This window comes from Ambystoma mexicanum, chromosome 6q (assembly GCF_040938575.1).
Source record: "Ambystoma mexicanum isolate Mex_15411 chromosome 6q, UKY_AmexF1_1, whole genome shotgun sequence".
NCBI classification, from domain to species: Eukaryota; Metazoa; Chordata; class Amphibia; order Caudata; family Ambystomatidae; genus Ambystoma; species Ambystoma mexicanum.
This window is the reverse complement of record NC_090937.1, coordinates 347,250,815-347,273,277: the sequence shown is the minus strand read 5'-3', so window position 1 is coordinate 347,273,277 and position 22,463 is coordinate 347,250,815.

The window sequence follows — 22,463 nt, the reverse complement described above, 5'->3', positions numbered from 1 at the left end:
GCATCAAACACAATCTCAACCTTGTATTACACAACCAGCAAATGCCTAATACATGGGATAACACTTGTTCATCCCCAATCATTTCAACGGAGAAAGCATTTGGGGAGGAAATTAAGGTATATGCTTGTCATATGTGAAGAAAAGGGGGCTATCAAGGGGTACGTAGGGAAAGTTAGGCATTATAGGGATGTATTGATGGCCATTTGCACAGTATCAATGGATTTTAAGGGGCACCTTTAGTTGCCATGAGCAACAGAAAGTAAATACCTTTTTTCGTTGGACTTTCGGACGTCTAGTCTGCAGTAAAATCATTTTTTTGAGTTACAGAATTATACCGCAAATTACTCTTAACCTAACATAACATAGCGTAGTAACAAAATGTAACATAAGGAAACAATTATACAGAATTAATGAGAATAAAAAGGCTCGGACTACTGACTAGTACTACAGAGCATAGCATTCCCTCCGAGTTTCACGTGACCAGTATGAGTTTTTGAAATGGCAAGAAACAACAGCGTTAAAGACGTTGAAAGGGCAATGTTAACCGATTGCGTTTGTGTTCCTCCTTTGGTAAAGACTGTTCCATGGAGGAGGGGAGATTTTCTCGGCGTCGCTGCTCCTCAGTCGCGCTGCCAAAGGACAATGTGCTGACCTTTAAGCCACAAGTCAGGCCACTAAATCGCCGGGACCTGCTTGACGCCTGCATAAAAGAAAGGCAGGTGCTTTTTTGGTCGTATATTTGTATTAAACAGTGTCAGTAAAAGAAAACACAATAGCAGGGCGCGCGTTTACTGCTCTGACCTTTGGTCAGGCTAGCACGCGACGTCGGAGGGCGGCGCCGTAGCCCCTTTCTATTTCTCCCCTTCTGCATGCGAGCATCTCTGTTACTGGGATTTTGTTGCTAGGTCTGGAAAAGATCAGGGGCTAAGCTAATGTCCGGACTGGCGGGACTCGGGGATAGCTATATGCTTTTGGTTGTAGCCTTTGAGCTTCTATCTGGGGCTACAACCAAAAGACCCAGGGCTATAGAACCCCCCTTACCCCATCTTAGCAACGCCTCCGCCAGGCAATCCTTTGTGGAAGAGGCAGACATTCTGACGTGGTTGTAATTTCGCATTGTGTTGCCAACCTACAAAACAAAATAATCACATGGCACTTTTTTCTAAGAAGACTTTCATAATGTCTCAAAAGAAACTCTTTACTTACTCCGGACATATTTCTAGTCCCATGCATGTCTGCTATGTACCACACAACAATGTGTACTAAATTGGGGAAACATACGCAGAAGTGTGCCACAGAAGATACGTGGGGCCACTGGTTCCTTCTTCAAGTGCTCTTCCAGTTGCTGCAATTGTTCAAAAGATTTACCATTGGAATAATGTTTGCCTGCTACTTATCGCAAGGATTGTTCATGTGAGCACAGCAGTTTCTAGCCAACTTGGTGCCCAGGGCGAAACATTAGAATGCGCCCCCCTGCCCCGACTGGCACACATCACTCTCAAACTACACCTCTGTGTCGTGCAACAAAACCCCTCAATATCAATACATAATTGCTATATAAATGAAGCTGGTTTCATTACATTGTAATTCAAGTACTTTACAGAAGAAATCTAATGTGAAAACACAGCTGTTGGTGCCCAAGTAAATGGTTCTTCTGTAGCCTGCTTTTAGGGAAGGCCTTGTCTGAATACAGTTTAAAACTGTTCGTACTGGCATCCTGCGGTGTGACCAGCCTGCCGGGGCCTGAGGGCCCACTGACCACTGGCTCTGTGTTGCAGGTGTTCTGTTCATACCACCTCACTTGTATTTCACAAGGGGCAGTACTAGACTAACCATATGAATTTGTTTCTGATAGAAGGTTATCATTCCAATATGGACAGTCTGGTGCACTCTTATAACACGCTTTCAAAATACCTCTATGAGAGTGGGAAAGGGGTCAAATAGCACCAAAGAGGGCTCCTGTATGTTTTGCATTACATCACAGAGCATTTTAGGAATATAACAGTGATCAGAGATCTCTATATTTGATAAACAAGCCTGTGATAAAAGGATTGTAGGTGTGAATCTCTAAATTCATAACAGATGCATGGCTTGGTGCTCACATAACGGTTCACAACACTCACCCTAACATTAAAATGTTTGTAACCACAAACCATACATACTTATTCAAATAGCTTAAGTTTTTGCATGTGAGTATAACATTGCTGAAACATCAGCCACTCAAATGGGGTACAAAGGCTCTTTTGCTACTTGTTTCTGGAGAATTTTAGATGAAGAAAGGCTAGGTCTCTGTGAGCATGCCCAATCCCCAACACAGAAACATCTTTAGGGAATTATATCTATAGACAGGAAAGGATACCCTACAAGAGTCACCCAATAAACAAAGCACAGAAAGGATACACAGAAAGGATTGTACCTCTTACAATTTTAGCCTGACCAGTAATAAGCGGATTAGTGTTTTAAATTAAACTGGCTTCTAATGCATGTTAAAGGGTTCACAGTTCTGCGACCACTACCTGCTCACCATTACGCAGGCCTAAGGGGTTATTTCTGCAAAAAAGAGCAGGCCTATGCTTTATGTAACAGAGCTCTCTTATTGGTGCTGGCCTGCAGCTAGTGAAAGTCATGGTGTGGCAGTGTAGAAAGAGTGTTTGTCCTAGTGGATGTACAATGTGAGGGATGTACAATTAAGAAGGCAGGAGGTTGATCGCTTTCCTCAGCTGGCTCCCTTCTTTGGAACAGCCTCCCCCTTCCTCTCTGTCTTGAGAAGGACTTTCTTAAATGCCAGAAGATTCTCAAGACCTTCCTCTTTACCTCCTCCCCCCCTCTCTGCTCTGCTAATCTCACAGTTGCTTGTTTGGTGTCCAGGACCCTTATGCATCCTCGGGGCCCTGACCTCCCACACCAAATTGCCCCATCTTCTGTCTACCCTCAGCACTTGCCTCAGCTCACCCTCCACCGCTAGAGGACCACACTTAGCTTACATTGCAATTCACTTGTTGGTCACCCTTGAGCACCACAGCAGCTATCCCATTCCCTCTTGCTTCTGCACGTGTACGTTCTGAATACTCACAAGGCATAGTAGGTTTGTCTTTCCCCTCTCCTACTGTATTTCATTTGTTATTTATTTTAATTATTTCTCATCCCTTATCCCCTCCCTGTTTCCCTGTGGGTGCTTTGAAACAGTATTTACTTCCTGTATAAGCGCCTAACAAACAAACAATAAAATAAAATAACTTCTTTGATTGCTTTATGTGTTTAAGTGTGGGCACCAAATGGCATACCTGTCAAAGCCACATATACAAAACGTTCCAGGCATATGTGCTGTTACATACAGGAGAGTCACATAGATGCTATGAACCAACATGTTGGTGGCTTGTGCAGCACACTAATCTTGCTGCACACATCACTGCATTGATTTGCCATGGACTATTTTCTACATGGTGACACACAATGAACCCTGCTTTCCTAATTATGGTTCCAAGTCACATTGAGGTGCCATCTGGTGTGTGATAGGCAGTGGTTGGCTTGTTTAAAAAATGAAAAGACCTTTGATGCTGAGCGGATGCATTTAGTCCATGTCCCAAAGCAGCCACTAGACTATTTAAGCAACAACATGACAGTTAACCTTCCCAGGGATGTGCCATATGCGTCAAACAGAGACATGAAAATAAAGAAAATAGTTTAAAACTGTTTCTGTGTGGCACGTTAATTCTCTTTGCAGAATGCATTGGTTTGGTCAGCTAACATACTTGTTCGCGCCTTCTGAATAAAAATGCCCCATGTTCAGTTCTTAACACTGAAATGTTAAGCGCATACTGTGTAAAAACAATGGCATGTTAAATGAGCCATCACTTATAAATTGCCCCACTTGGAAGGCTGTCAGCACAGAGAATGAGGGGCACAGGGTGTGCGACTTCAGAGCATCTCACACGCTGAATTTGGAATATGTATTCCTTTGTTTGCATATTCCAAACGTATCAGAGTCATCTACAAGTCAACAGAGAGCCCCTTCCTTCACCCTCCTCCTGACCTATTTACCTCTGTGCCCGGGCCAAGAAATGGGAGTGCATGTGAGTCAGTACATTCAACCAGTTGTTGGAATTCTCTATGCACTCCCATGGTGGACTTGAGAGGCCCACCTTAAATTGAGAAATCTGATCTTGGAAAGACTTCACAACGTGATCCTGGAATGGATCAAGGCATTACATTATGTCTTCTGATGCGAGATTGACTGCCATGCCAGCAGAGCAGCACTGAAGATTACCGGACACCCGGCTAGATTTGGCAGCCGTACTTTTACCCCGGCAGTGATGCAGCTCACTTGTGTGAGTTTTTGATGTTTCGCAGAGCCCACAAATTAGGGTGACCAGATTTTTAAAATAAAAAATGTGACGGGCCACTGACTTAGAAGTAGGACTGCGGTTTAGGCACATAGGACCCCAATGAAACTGTAGTCCTGCTTCTATGTCAGCGGCCTTTTCCGACAAAGTACGTGCAAGTATGAGTTCATTGAAAGCTCAAAGCTCTTATTGGAGGAGAGAAGTCATGGAGGAAGGGGGAGCGCGTTTCATGCACTCCCCCTGCCCAATTTCGGCGGCATTTGTTGAAGGGTCACTGGCCAAAATCGGGACAATAGCCAGCCATCCCCAAATCCCGGGATGGAGTTTCAAAACTCAAAAAAGTCTTAGGACGCTGGGACCAAGGGCAAAATTCCGGGACGGTCCCAGAAAAAACTGGGATGTCTGGTCTCCCTACCACAAAGGCAATCGGTTGCTGAGGGATAGATAGTCGTGTATCAACTCACTTCGCTCAACCCTTTAGCCGAGTGTCCACATAAAAGCTGATAGTCACATGACTTGAATTCGAATCTCATGTCAGCAATCATGAATTCAATGATATAGTGGAACTCACATTACTCCCCAACCAACACTTAACAACTGATAGCAATAGCTTTACAGTACTAGTCTTCTGTGACAAAGTAGTGTGCGGTTTATCAGGTCATTTGCCTCATGTAATGTATGTTAAGTTACTATAATGGTGACAGTGCTCCCGACCGTGCGTGACTGGGGGAGAGAGGCAAGACCGCAATGCGCGTGGGCCGCAGCACAATGAGGGATACGTCAGACCTGTGGCTAGGTTCACCCGTGACTGCCTTCTTACATCCGGAAGGGCGTTGCCGCGTTTATTTATACATCACCATGTAATCGTGGTGACGTGGACATAACATTTCTCTTCTTCCCCCTTGAAACAACAAATTACATTATGCCATGGTATCATGCAATTCTCTACTCGCGCACATACTTAGCTTCTCTGGTGGCTTCATGGCTGTTCTCAGGTGGTATCTGCCATGCTGCCATCTGGTCAGGATCAGAGGAGAGCTGGTTGGCTGTTGATTCGCCGAGGAATGTCCAGGGCTGCCACTAGGGGTCAAGATCAATGTTCACAGGGTACCTCCCTCTTCATCGGGATGCTCTCTGTCACGAGGGCTGCCAGTCTGGTGCCAACTGTCTACGGGGACTGGTCTTCCTGTCATAGCTTCTGCATCCTCTTCTTCATTGTCCCTTCGCTGGTCACTGCTTTCTTTCCACAGTGTCTTGGGTACTGGCTTGAACCAGAACGCATTTCGGGTCAGCAGCTTCCCACTCCTGCTTGCTATGACCATAGTTCCTTTCCGCTGCAGCACTGTCCAAGGCTCAGTTTCGAACGTACTTGCTAGTTTGGACCTGGAGGGGTTCTGTAGAACTAGCACCTGGTCTCCAGCTTTGGTGTGTGATTTCCTGGCTGGTCTCTTGTGGCTCATGTGTTCATTCTTTCTCCTCCTCTTTTCATGCGTTTCCCTCTTGTCTGGCTTGGCCTTGTTTCGGCTGTGGTGCGGTATGGAGGAACGTAACATTAAACCGAAACATGACATCGGCTGGTGGTGTTTTTGTAGATTCGTGGGGTGTTGAGCGAGAGTTTCAGAGGAATCTGAACAGTTTGAGTTCCCATGGGGCTGATTGGGTTTTTGCAATCTTTAGGACTTTGTTCAGTGTCCTCATGAAACGCTCGATGTCCCCGTTTGCTCTGGGCCATCTTGGCATGATGAGGTAGTGTGTAATCTGGAGGTCTTCCATGTACTTGGCAAACTCAAACCCTTTGAATGGTGGTTCGTTGTCGCTTCTCAGCTGCTTTGGTAGTCCATGGGTTGCAAACATTTTTTCTAGTGCCGGGATGAAGACGTCTACTGTGGTGGAGCGAACAATCTCAACTTCTGGATATCGAGAGTGCTCGTCAATGACGACCAGGAGGTATGTTCCCTCTTCTACAGTACAAAAGTCTGCGCACATTGACTCACATCATGATGTGCTCCTTGGTGAGTTCAGAATTGGTTCATGCTTAGGCGGTGCTCCTGTGGACAAACATGGGAGGCACTTCATGACCACGTTTTCCACTTTGGAGTCGATATGGGGAAACCATACCCGATCCTTATTCTGGCTTTTGTGCGCCCCATCCCTTGGTGTCCTTTGTGTGCCAGTGCAATTATCCTCCCTTGCAGGGATAAAGGGCTCACAATGCGAACTCATGGCAGACGGTGAAAATGCCTGTGAGGAATTCTCTTGCTTCTGTAGTTCGGTTGTGGTCGAGGAGTGTGTTCCATGCTCCTCTCAGGATGGCGTTATTCGTCAGAGTGCAGCGTGAGTATTCGTTTATGGCCTCGATGAGCTCTGGTATGCCCACTGCTTTAGGTTTTGCCGTGTCCACAATGGAGCATATATGTTCCTCAGTCTCCTGCGATTCTGCAATTTCGGCTTCTGTGGTGGCATGCGGGTGTCTCGATAAAAGTCTACGGGGTTGTCCGCTCCCGGTTTGTAAATGATGACAAAGTCATATTGTTGCAGCTGGAGCAACCACTTGCTCACACGTGCTCAGGGGTGTTGTGCTGATCATGTGAATATAGAATCTTGTGGCTTGTGATCTGTAAAAGCTCTGAACTTCTGCCTGTACAGATAGAGGTTAAAGTGTCTGCACCCCCCACAGAATGGCAATGGCCTCCTTCTCGATGTGTGACTAGCGTTGTTCTGTGGGGGTAAGGGACCTGGACGCGTATGCCATGGGTTGTGTGTCTCCCTCTGGAGAGGTTTGTACTAGTACAGCCCCCAATCCGACTGGGCTGGCATCGACCTGCAGTTCCGTTTGCAGTTTGATGTTGCGTAGTATGCCATGGTGGGACGGGTTGACAGTGCTTTCTTGATGTTGTTGAAGTCATCCTGGCATCTTGCATCCCAGACCCACTTTGCGCCTGCTTTGGTTAGTGCTCGTAGTGGTTCAGACAAGGTGGCCAGGTTGTTTAGGAACCTCCCACAGTAGGTTGCCATTCCTAGGAAGCTGCAGATTTCCGTCGGTGTGGTGGGTGGTGATGCTTCTTTGATGTCGGCCACCTTCAATGGATCAGCTCATACGCCCCGGCTGTTGAAAATGTAACCAAAGAATGTGAGCTCTTCTTTGGGGAACTCGCATTTGTCCCTGTGTATGGTGAGGCCTGCCGTCTCCAATCTCTCGAGGACTGCCGCCAGTCGCACCATGTGTTCCTCCTTGTCTTTTGCGTGCATGTGAATCTCGTCACTGACATTCAGGACACCTCAGAGGTCTTTAGGACGGTGTGGATTGTCTGTTGGAAGACTGCGGTGGCTGACGCAATTCCAAAGTTTAGGCGTTTGTACCGCCTCAGCCCAATGTGCGTTGAAAACGTGGTAATGTACCTTGAATCCTTGTGCATTTTGAGTTGGTGCTAGCTTGCCTTTAGGTCGATCTTTGAGAATGTTTTGGAACCTGTGAGGTCTGCAATGATTTCATCAAGGGTCGGCATGTTGTGTCTCTCCAGCACTATGCTGTGTTCAGGAGGTGCATGTTGATGCAGATCCTAATCTTGCTGGGTTGCTTCGGTTTCTTTGTGACGACCATCGGGGAGACCCATGGTGTTGGACCGGTCACCTCCTCGATGATCCCTTCTTTCTCTAGGTCTTGTAGCTACTTTGCGACCAGGTGCCTCATGTAGAATGGGGTCCATCGATGACGTACTGCCTGTGGATCTATTGTTAGGTCAATTTGCAGCTTTATCACTATGTTTTTGAGGCAACCGATCCTCTTGAACTGTTTGGGGTGTTGTGCTAGGCAATTATGGACTTCATCGTCACTCGACATGTTGCAGATGAACTTGATGACACCCAGGTCTTCTGTGAAGTCGCAGCTGAGCAAACACTTCCCGGCATCTACCATGTATATTTTTGAGTGCATTAGCGGCCCCGCTGACCTGCTGAGTGTGGTGCAGAATCGTCCAACTACAGGTTGCGGCTTCCCGCCCCCATATGCGTATATATCTGAGTCCTTGTGGGCTTCAAAATGGGACAGGTTTAGCTTGTGTAGTGTTTTGAGGGGCATTAAGTTCACTGAGGCCCAGGTATCAATCGTCATCGCAACTTCTTGTTCCCCCACTTCTTCCTCCTGTTCCTCTGGTCTCCTTGCACTAGCGCTGAGATTAGGTGCACTTGCCTCTTCTTTTTCGTGGCTTGGCCTGACGCATTGATTGCTGTTGTTTGGTTTCCCTCCCTTTCTGATTCAGCCGACGAGGAACAGTCTTCCACCTCGACCTGGCATGCTTTGGCTTGCTTCATGTCCCTGTGGGTCATTCTCTGTTGGCAGGGCTGCGCTGATTGATAGAGTTGTTTGAAGACTGGCAGATTTTGGCGTAGTGATCTAAACAGCCGCATGCACTGCACATGGTTCCTCATGCCAGCAGTTTCGTTTCCTGTGTCGTTGTCCACCACACCACCCGCAGTCATTAGGTCCAGGTGTGCAGTGTCGGCTGCCTGTCATGCAGGCAGGGTCTTGGTTCTCTCCTCGCGGCTGTGGCCTATCAGTGATGGTAGCTACTGTAGAGGCGGGAGGTGTTTGCAGCCTCTGGAGCGTGGTGCCTATGAGTGTTGCTTTGGCGTGTGAAAGTTCTCTCGAACGCCCATATTTTAGAATTCGGGGGTAGGTGTAAAGACTGGAGGGGGTGGTCTGTACTTCTGCTCTCTATATGGTAGAGGAGAGGCACAGAGGACCCCAGCCAAGATTCTCTATTATTGGTACGTGGTCGAGCAATCAAGGCCTAGCTTCTCAGGAGGTGATGCAGGATGGTTTTTAAGTACAGTGTAGTCCCCAAGCCCCCACAAAGGAATGTCCACACACTGTATTGGTTAAAACATAGTCTTTATATAATTAATATTCAAGGTTATGTACACTATCACAATAACTCACTTTGGTAAATATATACAACTCTAAAGTGGTACCACAACTATTATCAGATCTCATTAAAATGCATACTGTCAGAATGTCACACAGATCAAATAAAGAGGACACCAGCAGTAGAGAGAGGAAGGAAAGCAAGATGGTTGAACAATTGGCAGAATACTGGTCACTACTGTTAAACACAGTTCTGTGTGGAGATCCCCCCCACTGGGCAACCTGTAGAAATAAAGATACAAGCCCAGTCCATATATTGTTCTAAACAGCCTTCCCAATAGTTCTGCAACCCCAAAGTACCTGGCGTTGTAGCGTTCGTCGTCGGGGAATCGACGGACCTTCTTGAGTGCCCTCCCTTTAAGGCAGGAGTCACGGGTCATCGAACGTCCAACGGAGAACAGGGTGAGTTACGACTGTAAAGTGGCAGCTTCTTTCATAGCGGTGCTCGCCGACGGGGAAGCGTAAACGTCCTGCATGGAAGAGGCATGCGGGGCACCTCGGTGTCGATAGTTCTGGGCCGCAAAGAGTTTGAAGAACTGTGGCCCAGCAAGGGCGTCAAGTCGTCGGCGTCTCTGTGGTCTTTGGGTGGCGGGAAACCCATCGGTGGATGCTCCTCGACGCGTCGACGATCAGGCCTTCTCCAGCAGGATACAGCGGCAAAGATGCAGACGAGAGCGTCCTTGGATTTGAAAGTTCTTAGGCAAAACGGGAGCACGGCGGCTCCGGTCGGCGACAGCGGTCGTCAACAGTGGCGGACAACAGTCTGGCGCTTCTCCTTGGAGTTCCGCAGCAATCCCCGTCTCGGGTCGGCAGCCTGTCGAAGGTCTGTCTACAGGGAGCTTTGGCAAAGATCAGCTGGTGCACGATGGTCCCTCGTAGCTTGGGAAGAGGGCGCCTTACTAGGTCCTCTCTGGGTCAGTCCTTGGAGGCACAGCAGCTTTCAGACTGTGAAGGAGAGCAACCGCAATTCTTCTCGTCCAGCAGGGCTTCAAGGTCAAGCTTCAGTTACTCCAGTTACCCGTCGTAGTGGACTTCAGCTTTTGACCACTATTCCTAGCAGTGACAGGTCCCCAGATATACTGTTGATCTCCCATTCATTCCGCTGGGTCACACTCAAGCATCCAATCACAACCAAGGGCATTCATGCAGGCAGGCACCAATCAGGCACACAGTGCATTCAGGCCATTCACTTCTCTCCAGACACTCACAACAAGTTATGTGTATTGGGACAAGTACCCACCCATTCAACACTCCACACTGCATTCATACTGGTTTCGGGTAGGGCTGTCTCAGTCATTGTGTCAAAACACCAGATACTAGACACCCACAACATAGAATGCGTATTCGTCACACACTCCATTCACCCAGGTCCCACCCACCGGCGTACCCACAACATACGGTCGTTGAGAAGGCTCCAGCCAGTCTGGTCGGCACTTCCCCACACTACCATATATGGAACTTCCAACCAACAGCCAGTCGGGGGGAAGGGACAGAGGCACGGCTTCCCGGGACTTCTGACGCGCATAAAGACGGCTTCTTCCTGGCCTCGCTTACCTACAAAGCAGCCATTATAGAGGCGAAAAAAGAATCCCTTAATAATCGCATTCTGCATGCTGACTCCAACTCCAAGGAACTATTTAAGATTCTAAAAGAGCTCGAAACCCCTGTTACCCCCCCCCCCCGACACCTGCATTAAAGACAGCAAATGGAGCGCCAATATTCAGGCAGCGTTACTGAATAAAATCACCATGCTTCAATCTAAAATCACAGCCAAACAAATTAGCCTGAAACTGGACAATCTCCCTCCCACCTCCGCAGGGACCGTCTCCCCTGACGTCCCAAACTGCAAAAGATTTGCCTTCTCACCGCTCACCATTGCGGAGGTAGAAAACATTATCCTGAGGATCAACACGTCCAACTGCCAGGGCGACCCCTGCCCTGCCCCAATTATCAAGGAATCCGCCCACAATCTGGCCCCGTTTATCACATCCTTCATCAACGCAACCTTTAAAACGGGAACCGTCCCCGACAACCTTAAGGATGCTTGGGTGATCCCCTTGCTTAAAAAACCTTCCCTCGACCCTAGCATACCTACCAACTACTGACCAAGCACTATGGTCCCATTGCTGTTAAAAATTCTAGACCGTGCAGCATACCTGCAAATCCAAGAGCACTTGGAAGCCAATAATCTCCTAGGCCTTAGACAATCTGGCTTCCGCCCCAGACACGGAACAGAGACAGCTCTACTAGACTTAAAAACCCAGATCGAAGTGTTAAAGGACAACGGCAAACTTGCCTTGTTACTTCTACTTGACCTCTCTGCGGCCTTCGATTTGCTCAATCACCAAATCCTATGCAAGCATCTTCACTCGGCCGCCCATTTCTCACCATCAGCTACGGCCTGGATCAAATCATTCTTGAGTAATAGATCTATGCGTGTCTTCTCTCAATCTGCAGCTGCAGATCCTTCCTCGATTCACTGCGGCATCCCCAAGGGCTCTTGTGTGTCGCCAACGCTCTATAACGTTTTTACAAAATCACTCTTTGATGTACTTGACTATCTGGGTGTCTCCTATATGAACTGCGCTGACGACACCCAGATACTCATTCCCATCACTGGTGACTACGTGGCTGACACTAAGGCCCTGAATGAGGTCTACCTGGTCATCCAAGCCTGGATGGCACAACACCAGTTATGCCTTAAGGATGACAAGACTGAGCTCCTCATCTTGGGCACTACGCAACGTCTTAGTAAACTTGAGCCATCCTACCGATCATTTATCATCGATGGCAACACCATCCAAGTTTCGAAAGACACCAAAACCCTAGGCGTCTATCTTGACGCCACTCTATCACTATCCCGACAAACAAGTGCAGTCAGATCATCCTCAGCATACACCTGCAAACTCATTACAGCTTGCAGGCCATTTCTGACCACCCCCAACACGGTCACTTTGGCCAGAACTCTCATCATGGCCAGAATTGACTATGGGAGCGCCCTCTACCTTGGAACGAGCCAAGAGAACTTGAACAAACTGCAAATTACCCAAAATAACGCTATCAGAGCAGCCCTAAACATCCCACGAAACCACCACATCTCGGAATCCAGATCCAACCTACACGGGCTACCGGTCAAACAGAGAATTTCACTGAAAGTCTTAGGCCTCACCCACAAATGCCTAGCTAACCAAGCCCCACCATACCTCTGTAGCCGGCTATCCCGTCACACACCTACCCGTCCACAAAGAACGGCTCAGACCCACTGCCTAACCATTCCTAGGTTCAAACTACAAAAGGCGGGTGGATCTAGCTTCCCCGTCCTAGCCTCCAAGCTTTGGAATGCCCTCCCCCTCACCATTCGATCTGAAGAATGCTTTAGCACCTTCAAATCTAAAACCAAATCCTGGCTCTTCAACCAGCCATGATGCCCGGACCAACCCCGGGAAACGCCTGCCCTAATCTTCGGTCTGTAAATATGTATATTGCTGTTGCCTCGAATACTTTGTACTGTTAATGTGTTGAATATATATTATTGCATGCTTATGTAACCATGTCAAAAGTTGCGCCCTAATGCCTCCGGGCCTGATGGTGCACTTTACCAATAAAACAAAATACAAAAAAAAAAAAAAGGTAACAGGTGATGGAAGGCAAGAGGCCATGGGGGCCAATTTGGCTCCATCAGGAATCTACCGATTCCAATGACAGGGCCTGGGCATCCCAAAATGGAGGACGCTCAGAGCACCAGTCATTTCAGCACAGAGCTGCCACCAGCCCGTACCCTGCTCTGTGGGTCACACACAGGTGCCCAAAAACATACACTAGGGGCACAGGGTTGCACCCCTACCCATGGGTGCCATAAGGGTATCCCATGGGTCTGTTCACCAAACCAAAAGAGAGAACTGCACTGCCAGGAGTCCCACATGAAATCCTGCACAGAAAACACGACCGAACACACGATAAAAAGCAGTAAAGGACAAGGATACGGAGCCCCTGTCCCTCCGATGAATTTCCAGCATCACAGTAGGGAGATTCCTTTTTCACTCATTATGATCCTCCTCCACTTTTCAGAGCATATCCCGTTTATGATTTGCCGTCAGATCTCCTTGTCTATGTTGTCAAATTTGTAGAAAAGGATGAGGTGCCGTATGCGAGTGTGGTATGAGTCCAGTGTCTCTCCCTCCCCTTTTACTGTCATGCAGAAGTTGAAAATGTCATAGTCAGGGTTGAGCTGGGGCATGAAATGCTGTGTCAGAGCATCCTTCGCCGATCTGAAGACGTCATCTGTGTCAAGGGGCCTGTGTTAGCAAATTTATGATGTGGAGTGTGTCATCACCCACACTCAAGAGGAGGTGCGAGCACATTTTTCCTAGTGTGGCGATGTCCTTACAATCCATCGCCATCCCGACCTTCTGTAATCACAGGGCCCACCTGGGTCCCACTGACAATGATTCTAGGTATGGGTTAAATAGGGGCAGTGGAACCCCTCCATGACCTCCATGTGCTTGAGTGCATTGCGCGGAGCTGGGCTGAAGTTTGTGGCCAGCCTGGCAGGGGTTATTGGATTCTGATTCATCTGATATGGTGTGTTGTCCTTTTTTGTCCTATATATCCCCCTTTTGGTGATACTGTGGTTATTTCCTACATCTCTCATTCCCCTGTTGCATTTGATGATGCCTGCAGTGTTCTTTCCCCACTCACCGCCTGTTTGCTTATTAGGTTGCTCAACCTTTCTGCTGTGTTTGATCTGGTCGATCATATCTTGTTGCTAGAAAGACTGCTTAAACTTATCAGTTGTTCTGAGTCAAACATCGACTGATTTGCCTCATTTCTTGGTCCTAGATCAGCGAGAGTAATGGGTGGATTCCAGACCCATCCAGAGATATTATCCTGTGGCGTACCTCAGGGTGCCTGCCTCTCACCTCTATTGTTCAATATATACATGGGTCCACTTTTTGACCAGCTGGACAGGGTCGGCATCAAATATACCAACTATGCTACGACATCACGCTGCTCTTTGCTCTCCCAGGTTACTTTGACATGGATTCCATTCTCATTAATGATGCATACAATGTGATCAAGGAATGGATGTCAGCAAATTCCTTGGCATTGTACACAGACAAAATGGAGGTGATGATTGTTGGTTCTAGTCAGAGAATAAAAAAGTTTGACCCAAGGTATAGCCACTTCATTATATCCGATTGTGTTATCACAGTAAGTCCCTTTGTCAAAACACTGGGTGTCATCTTAGACTATGGGCTAACAATGAAGCAACATGTTAGCTATGTCAAGACATCCTTTGCCTATGTTAATATGCTGCTTAGACAAATTAAACCATACTTTTCTTATGATCATCTCTCCTCTTTGGCTACAGCACTTGTTAACTCCCGGCTTGACTATTGTAATTGTCTCTTTGCCGGCACATCCAAACATAATCTGAAAAGCATCCAAACTGCCCAGACGGGGCAGTAAGAGCTGTTTGCAATCTGGGTCCACTGGACCACGTCTCAGACCCAAGGAAAGCTCTGCATTGGCTCCATGTTAGCCAATGCATCACTCATAAAATACTCACCCTGACATACAGATGCATGGCTGACAAGGCTCTCCGGTACCTCAAGAACCGCCTGTCCAAGGCAATTATGGGGCGTTCCCAGAAGAGCAGTAAACTTTTTGTACATACACACAATCTGAAACATTTTGGTGGCACCTGTTTTCAAGTGTATGCTCCAACTTTATGGAACTCTTCCCCCTTAAATTGGGAATCTTCCTTGTGTCTCTAGCTCCAAGAGAGCGTTATAAACACCTCTTTAATTCCAACAATTCGTTTTTCTTCCCTTGTCCGCCTGTTCCCTCGTTCGATCTCCCTTCTTCTTGTTTGACCAGACATCTGTCTTCCAGTACACTGAGCCCATTGGGCGTGCTGCGCAATATACAAATGAAATAATGATAATATTACTAATAATAATAATAATAATAATAATAATAATAATAATAATAATAATTGCGCTGTGTGTCAGGGGTGGCTTCAGATGTGGAGCAGCCCCACATCCATAGTGGGGTTTGTGAATCAAACAGTGAGTTCGGGCAAAATTAGGGGACAGTTTTAGCAGTGCCAAGGGCACTGTGGTTTGCGTCTTGAATAAATGTCTTTCCTGGTTCTATCAAAGGCACTGTGGAGCATTAGGAGATAGAGGCGGACCTGAGGCATAGCCATCTTGTGCAGTCTGCCAGTCCTGCTTTATCCTTGAGTTGCCCTTGACCTCCCGATTCTCTTATTTTGCTCTTGTTTCTAAACATCAACCCTGCCTGGCAGATGGCATGCACTTCCTGTCTGGTCTCCATGGGAGAGATATAGGTTGCACTTGGCCGTACAAGGAGATTCGCGTGCCTACTCCTCTCCCATCAGGCTGCTGTCATGGAGGGCAGGATGAGCAGATGTGAGATGCCAATTCCACCCATGCCACCATTGCTCAACTTTAACAGCAGTCAGGAGAGTAGGGCACGGGGGCGAGGATGATGGTATCAAAAAGCCTCAATCCGTGTGTGTGAGGCCGTCTTCTAAGGAGTACTAGGGTTTGGGCAAAATCACTGGTCGCAGTGGCACTGGTAACCATTACCAGTGCTCGTTCTGATCTTTCCCACCATCATTTTGAGTCTGCATTTGGGTCACCATTCTCTCTCATCCTATTCCCCGTTGGTAGCTTATTTTCAAGGTATCTTTCATGTGCGACTCTGCACTTAGCACACCCTTTGTTATTAGATGGCCTTTCCCTCTTAAGCACCCCTAAAGTCTCCTATTGCATCTTTATTAACCTTGCAAGAGAATGATGGATAAACATCAAACCATTACACAAAAGAGATTATAGTTGTTTTAAGATCACTTACCTCCATCAATTACTGAAATGCCAATGTATGATAATCTCGTCACGCTGATGCTGAGGCGTAGGGCTTAGATCATAGGGAAACCGTGGAGTGTATAATTACTCTTGTCCTTCCAATTGTGTTCAGGTGTTCTTGCTGCACATAAACACAGCTACAAGGCCTTTGTGTTGATGTTGTGGGGCCTGTCCTGAGATGTGAGATCTTGTTCTCTTTCCAGTCCCAGTTATGGACTCGTTAGACAGACATTCCTAGAAAGAAACCATGAAGGAGTCAAGGCTTTACCAGTCCTGCAGAGGAGAAGGAAAAGAGTCAAACATCACAATGTCAGCAGTTGCATTCAACGCATTGTGACCTGCCCTTGGCTGTGGTACCATCATTAAAACACATCAACCCGGGGGTCATTACATCCAATGAATATCTTGAAAGTACAGGAGGTGTTATCCCTTGGAGGATCAACAATTATGTCACTGTTAGCCCATTCAGGAGACAGAACCAAGACCTTGTTGGCCAATGGGGTCCCACCAGTATCACTTCCATCCCCTCCCTGATCATCATCAGGATCACCTTGGAAATGAGATGCGGAAAGACATAGGGCAGGCCCTTGAGTCATGTCAGCTGAAGAGCATCGCAATACCAAGCCACAGGGTCCAGAAACCGGGAATGGAATATCGCTACCATGCTGTTTTCCCAAGTTGCAGACAGGTCGAGCAGAGGAACTCTGAATTGGCTGCAGATCTATGAGACAGAACTGGCTGCCCTCTCAATAAGGGGCTCGGTAAGAGCATGCAGGTGCAGTTCTGTCCATTGGAATATCTTGTTTGCCAGTAACATCAATGCCTTTCAGTGAGCATACCTTCTTGATTGTTTAAATAGGCCTTTGAGACAATATTGTCTTTACAAAGTTGGACAGCCCCCCCTGCAGAGATGGAGCAAAGTGGATCAGTGCCCACAGCACAACCGCCAACTCCCCCCAGTTGGAGGACCACGCCTCATCGGCTGCTCACCATCTAAGTGAGCCTACTGTTCCTGCAATCTTGCCCCGTCCTGACCAATTCAGATGAATTGCATCTGCCAGATCAGAAGAGAGACATGGTCCAAGGGACCCCACCTTGCCCGGTGCATGGCGTACAATCACCACTGAAAATATTTTCTTATCACTGGTCTGGATTCCTCGTTACTGGCCTCACGTGGAGACCAATGATCTAGTAGACCGTTTATCATGTGCTTCAAATGGTGCCTGGCCCACAAGACGAGAAAGATGGCAGTTGCCATGTATCCTTGCACCTTCATCAAGAGCCTCACTGGTGCTTTTTGCTGAGACAGGAGCAATGCCATGTGTTCCCTGAGTTTGCATGACCTTTTATCTGGGAGGAAGACTCTTCCTAGTGCAGGTTAATAGGTTAATTTGAGCTCTGATCAAGGCAAATTCTTGAACTGGGGTCAGATGGGATTTCTGATTTATGATGAGGAACCCCATTTTCAATAGGTGGTGTACCTTCTGGCTGTTGTTCACCTCCTCCTTGGTTCGCTCCACAATGAGCCAATTATCCAGCTAATGGTGTTTATGGACCCCATCATTGTGCAGGCAGCCCATTACTGCAGCCAGCGGCTTAGTCAAGAGCTGTGGTGCCTTTCTATCCCAAATGGTAAGAGGTGATCTGAAGATGTCTCCAGAACACAACAAATTGGAGCCACTTCTTGCAAGCTGAGGCTAGCGTTGTGTGGTGGTAGGCATCCTGAAGATCCATGGTTGTCATGCACAACTGTTAGCTCACCAGTGGCAAGATTTTCGGAATCACCTCCAGGGTAATGAGGGTGCAGGGGATCCCGTTATTCAAGGCTTTCAGACTGAGGACCAACCTGAAATCCCCGGCACTCTTTCTGTTGAGAAACACTTGAGAGCATAATCCCTGCCCTGGCTCTCCACCATGCACGGGAACCACTGCTTCCTTTAGCAAAGGGAACCTGGATGCTTTGCATGAGATAGTCTCTGCAAAGGAGCTCTTTTGGTTTTTGTGTCTACACTTCAGAGTTTGAGAGGGAGTCTCTGCCAATTTTATTGTGTATCCATCTGCCACATATTTCTTGCACAAGCGTCTTCAATGGGTGCTCACTTTGGGACAGAGGCTTGAGTGCGATCCTTCAACGGAAGGTCTTTCTGATAGTCCGAAACGAGTATCCTTGTACTGCGAATCTGGCTAGGAAGGTTTGGGTTTCTGCTCTGTGAAACCTTTCCACACTCTGATAACGCCCCTGGACCTCTTAGAGGACTACAATTGAGAATTATAGGAAGATTGTTTTTGTTCCATTGAGATTCCCAGGAGAGGCTGAGAGTAAGTGCGATCTTTGTATGACTTCCCCAGCACATCCAAACGGTATTAAACCCAGGAAGGGTTTCAGTCTCTAATATAGAGATGATGATTGCTCGCTGTGGTTACACACCCTGATAATTTGGAAGCTAAAATAGTGTACATGGCTGTGTCAGACATCTACTGGGCTAATTACTCTAGCTATAGCAATATTTCTCTACAGTCCTCCTTTTCCATCACCTTGTACATAAATTGGGTGTCTCTGAGCGAGGCCTGAGCTGAGTACGCCATAAAAATGCTGGGCCTATGAGATATTGGCACAAGCATAGCCTTTTCTGTCTGTGGTGTCACAGGGGGCTATAATCTCTGCTGCCATTGAAGGTTTCCCAGTCAGATTGGCTACCAGAGTGTCCACATTGATGTGTTTTTACTTTTGGCAAGACCAGCTTGCTTTCCTTTACTTATTAATACTTAGGGGGCGATTCATGGAACAAACGTGCGCCGAAAATCCCAGCGCATGCAGGCGCAAGGTGGCGCAAGCATGAGAAAGCAAGCGCACGCGCATGCGTGCGATTCAAGGAAGGCGCTGCGCTTGTTTCCCACTGGTTGTGCGCCAAATCGGTGCATGTCACGTCATCAAACAGCGTGCGCTACGCGCACAGCAAAAGCGCACATAGCGCAGCGCACACAACAAAAGTAGGCGGAACAGTGGGCGTAACACGCAGAATGGGGAATAACGCGTGAAAAAGAAGGCGTAACTGGGGAAGTACTGCAGGGAACTACACGGAACGCTTACACGCACGCGAACAACCCGTATTCATGGATACGAATATGGGAAACCCGCGCACGGCAAAAGACGCACACAGGCGTGAATGCGTCCACCACACAAAGGCAGGCGGAAGCGTCCCCGTGCACAGTATAAAACTGCGCGCAAACAACAAACAAGTATATACAGCTACAATGAATGCCCCATTTGTCGCAGCACTGATCGTGGGATACCGCAGGAGGAGGAGAATAGCCAGGGCACGCATTTTTTCACCACGGACAAGCCTTTTTGGGATGCCCGACGACCAGGTCTACGGCAGGTATAGGTTTCCACCCCATATCATCCTAGACCTGGTCAGGGAGTGGGAAGATGACCTTACATCCCCCACCCTTTGCTCCCAAGCATTGAGCCCCTTGGAGAAGGTGCTCAATGTCCTGCATTTTTTGGCCACTGGGTCATTTCAGCAGACTACTGCCATAGTGGGGGGGTCTCACAGGCCACGCAGTCACGCTGCCTACACCAGGTGTTGGCAATCATGACTGCACGCCTCTCAGTCCGCAGGCACATATACATGCCCAGAACACCCGCAGAAAGGCAGGCCGTTGTCCAGGACTTTTACAGGGTGGCATAATTCCCCAAAGTGCTTGGTGCCATAGATTGCACCCATGGGGCCCTACGTCCACCTAGGGCCACTGAGCACATCTACCAAAACCGCAAGCACTGGCATTCCATCAATGTACAGGTGGTATGCGATGCAAAGGGAATCATCACCTCTGTCTATGCAAACTACCCTGGCTCCACCCATGACAGTTTCATATACAGAATGTCTGCCCTGAGCCGGGCCCTGGAAGCTGGGCAGCATGGCGACACATGGCTCCTAGGTGAGTACAAATGCCCTTGCACATGCATGCATGTCACACACACACACACAAATACACAAACCCCAATAATAACAACCATTATCACCTCTCCAGGGGACAGTGCCTACCCTCTGAGCAACCACATGATGACGCCAATCCGGAACCCCACCACACCACCCCAGGTAAGATGCAATGCGGCCCATATTGCAACCAGGGCCATAGTGGAGCGCACATTTGGAGTGCTCAAGTCACGCTTCCACTCCCTTCACCGCTCTGGTGGGCAGCTACTCTATGCATCCCCAGGAGTGTGCAGGGGCATTGTGGCAGCATGTGTCCTGCACAATGTTGCAACACGGCAGGGCGTACCGGTGGACATGGTGGTGCCCCCACATCCCCAACCACAGGCACAGGCGCTGCCCATGGGTGGGGATAGGGCATGTGGCGAGGATGCCCGGACCCAGCTTGTGGACACATTTGTCACCTAAACTCCCACCCCTGCGGAGTGCACACAGGCCTGGCACATACCAGGTGACAATCGATGATGACAAAGAAACAGTCAACTGTCACAACCTTACCACCCTGAGATTGTTGCCATGGAAGTGCCACATTGTGTGCATCCCTAGCTACTTAAACACAAGCAATCCTGTGTGACCAAAAGGCACACATCCAAGGTGTGAATCACAAACACCTGCAAAACAGGCCATGACTATCACTGGTATGTCACTCAAACCCTCCCCAAGCACAACATGACATGGCAAACAATAGCCATACACCAACACAGTACCAATAAGGTACACATTGCCATGTGAAAAATGTAAATTGGCATCAGACAATGATGCCTGACATGGAATCAGATGAAATGACTGACCAACAACCTCCCACCCAAAAGAAGTCATACCCAAATGCATTCCAAAAGTCGAAGTTGTAACATAACAATGAATGCCTGTCTACAAGCACATTGTGCATTGAAAAATCAACACTGCAGCTTCTGTGTGCAATGTCCACCTGCTACAACACACTGCTCAGTGCACAGCACAGTGAACAGCCATTGCGTGTGATGCACACCCTGAGCATCACATCTAAGCGACAAACCACATCAAAAAGCAAATTAGACATGTACAGGATCCCCAATTGGTCATAGGACATGTGCTGCAGGGACACAGTGGGCACCAGAAGGAAAACAGAGTGTACACGTGGACATGGAAGGGTGGTTGTACATGTAGTGCATTATAGTGCGAGTGTGTGGGTCAGTAGGGACATGTACTCAACATATGCATGTGCAATCAAGTGACCATCAGTGTCCTCTGCACATCACATGTGACATTCAGCATGTGTACACCCCAGCATGTCAAACCACAACTATCCCCTCACACCTGAAAGGTAAACACAACACATGAACAGGCATTGATCAACAGAACACATCATGTACACAGGATACCACAATTACCATGTCAGGGCGCCTATCACACTGCAGTGCAAGGCAACTATCACCAACCAAGCACCACCCCTCCCTCACAAATCACCATGACCCACTGAACAACTGCACCGGGGTTATGGAGCCTACATCCTTGAATTTCACCTGGCCACAGGATCACCCTTCCCCTTTGTCACCATCTCCCACCTTGTGTGTAAAAAGTTGCCTGCACCCTCAGAGTCCACCTTGATTTGCAAAAACACTACATCCAAGAGAACTCAAAGCAGGCCAACACAGAAGCCAAGCAAAAAGCTTGCAGGCAGAAAAACTAACCAGAACAGCCTCCAGTAGATGACTTGAAGTAGCAGTACCTCACAAAGGCCAAGTACTACCACAATGACGTAACAACCAGCACAGTAAAACAATGTCACAACAGGATGTGTACCATGTGTGGTACATAACATAGAATGAGGCACCACAAACAGATGTGTACTGTCACTGCTCCTGTGTACAGGTGCAGGAGTGGCACGAACCAACCACCCCCACCGTGGTCTGGGTGGCTGCAAGGTCAAACTCACACAGGCCTCTGAGACCCTGGTGGGGAAGGAGGGTCAGGTATATGGAGTCGGGACAGGCGTTGGCATACTGGATAACTGGAATGAGGGTCAGGAGAGGGGAGTAGGATTGACACAGGAAAGTAGGGAATGGCCAAGAATGTAGTACTCACACTAACACATTCACAATCATACCAAACTTGTTCATCATAAACATAGCAGCAATTCACTGAAATGGAAGTCAAAGAGAAACTTATCTCTGGGGTGAGTGCTGGCCTCCTGCCTGCGCACTCTCAGGTCCGGTAACAGGAGCACCTCCATGCTGCAAAGAGAGCCACAGTTAAAAATCTGTGCATGCCCATAACACACAAACACACCACCAAATATGCCCCAAAGTAACAAACTACTCTACAG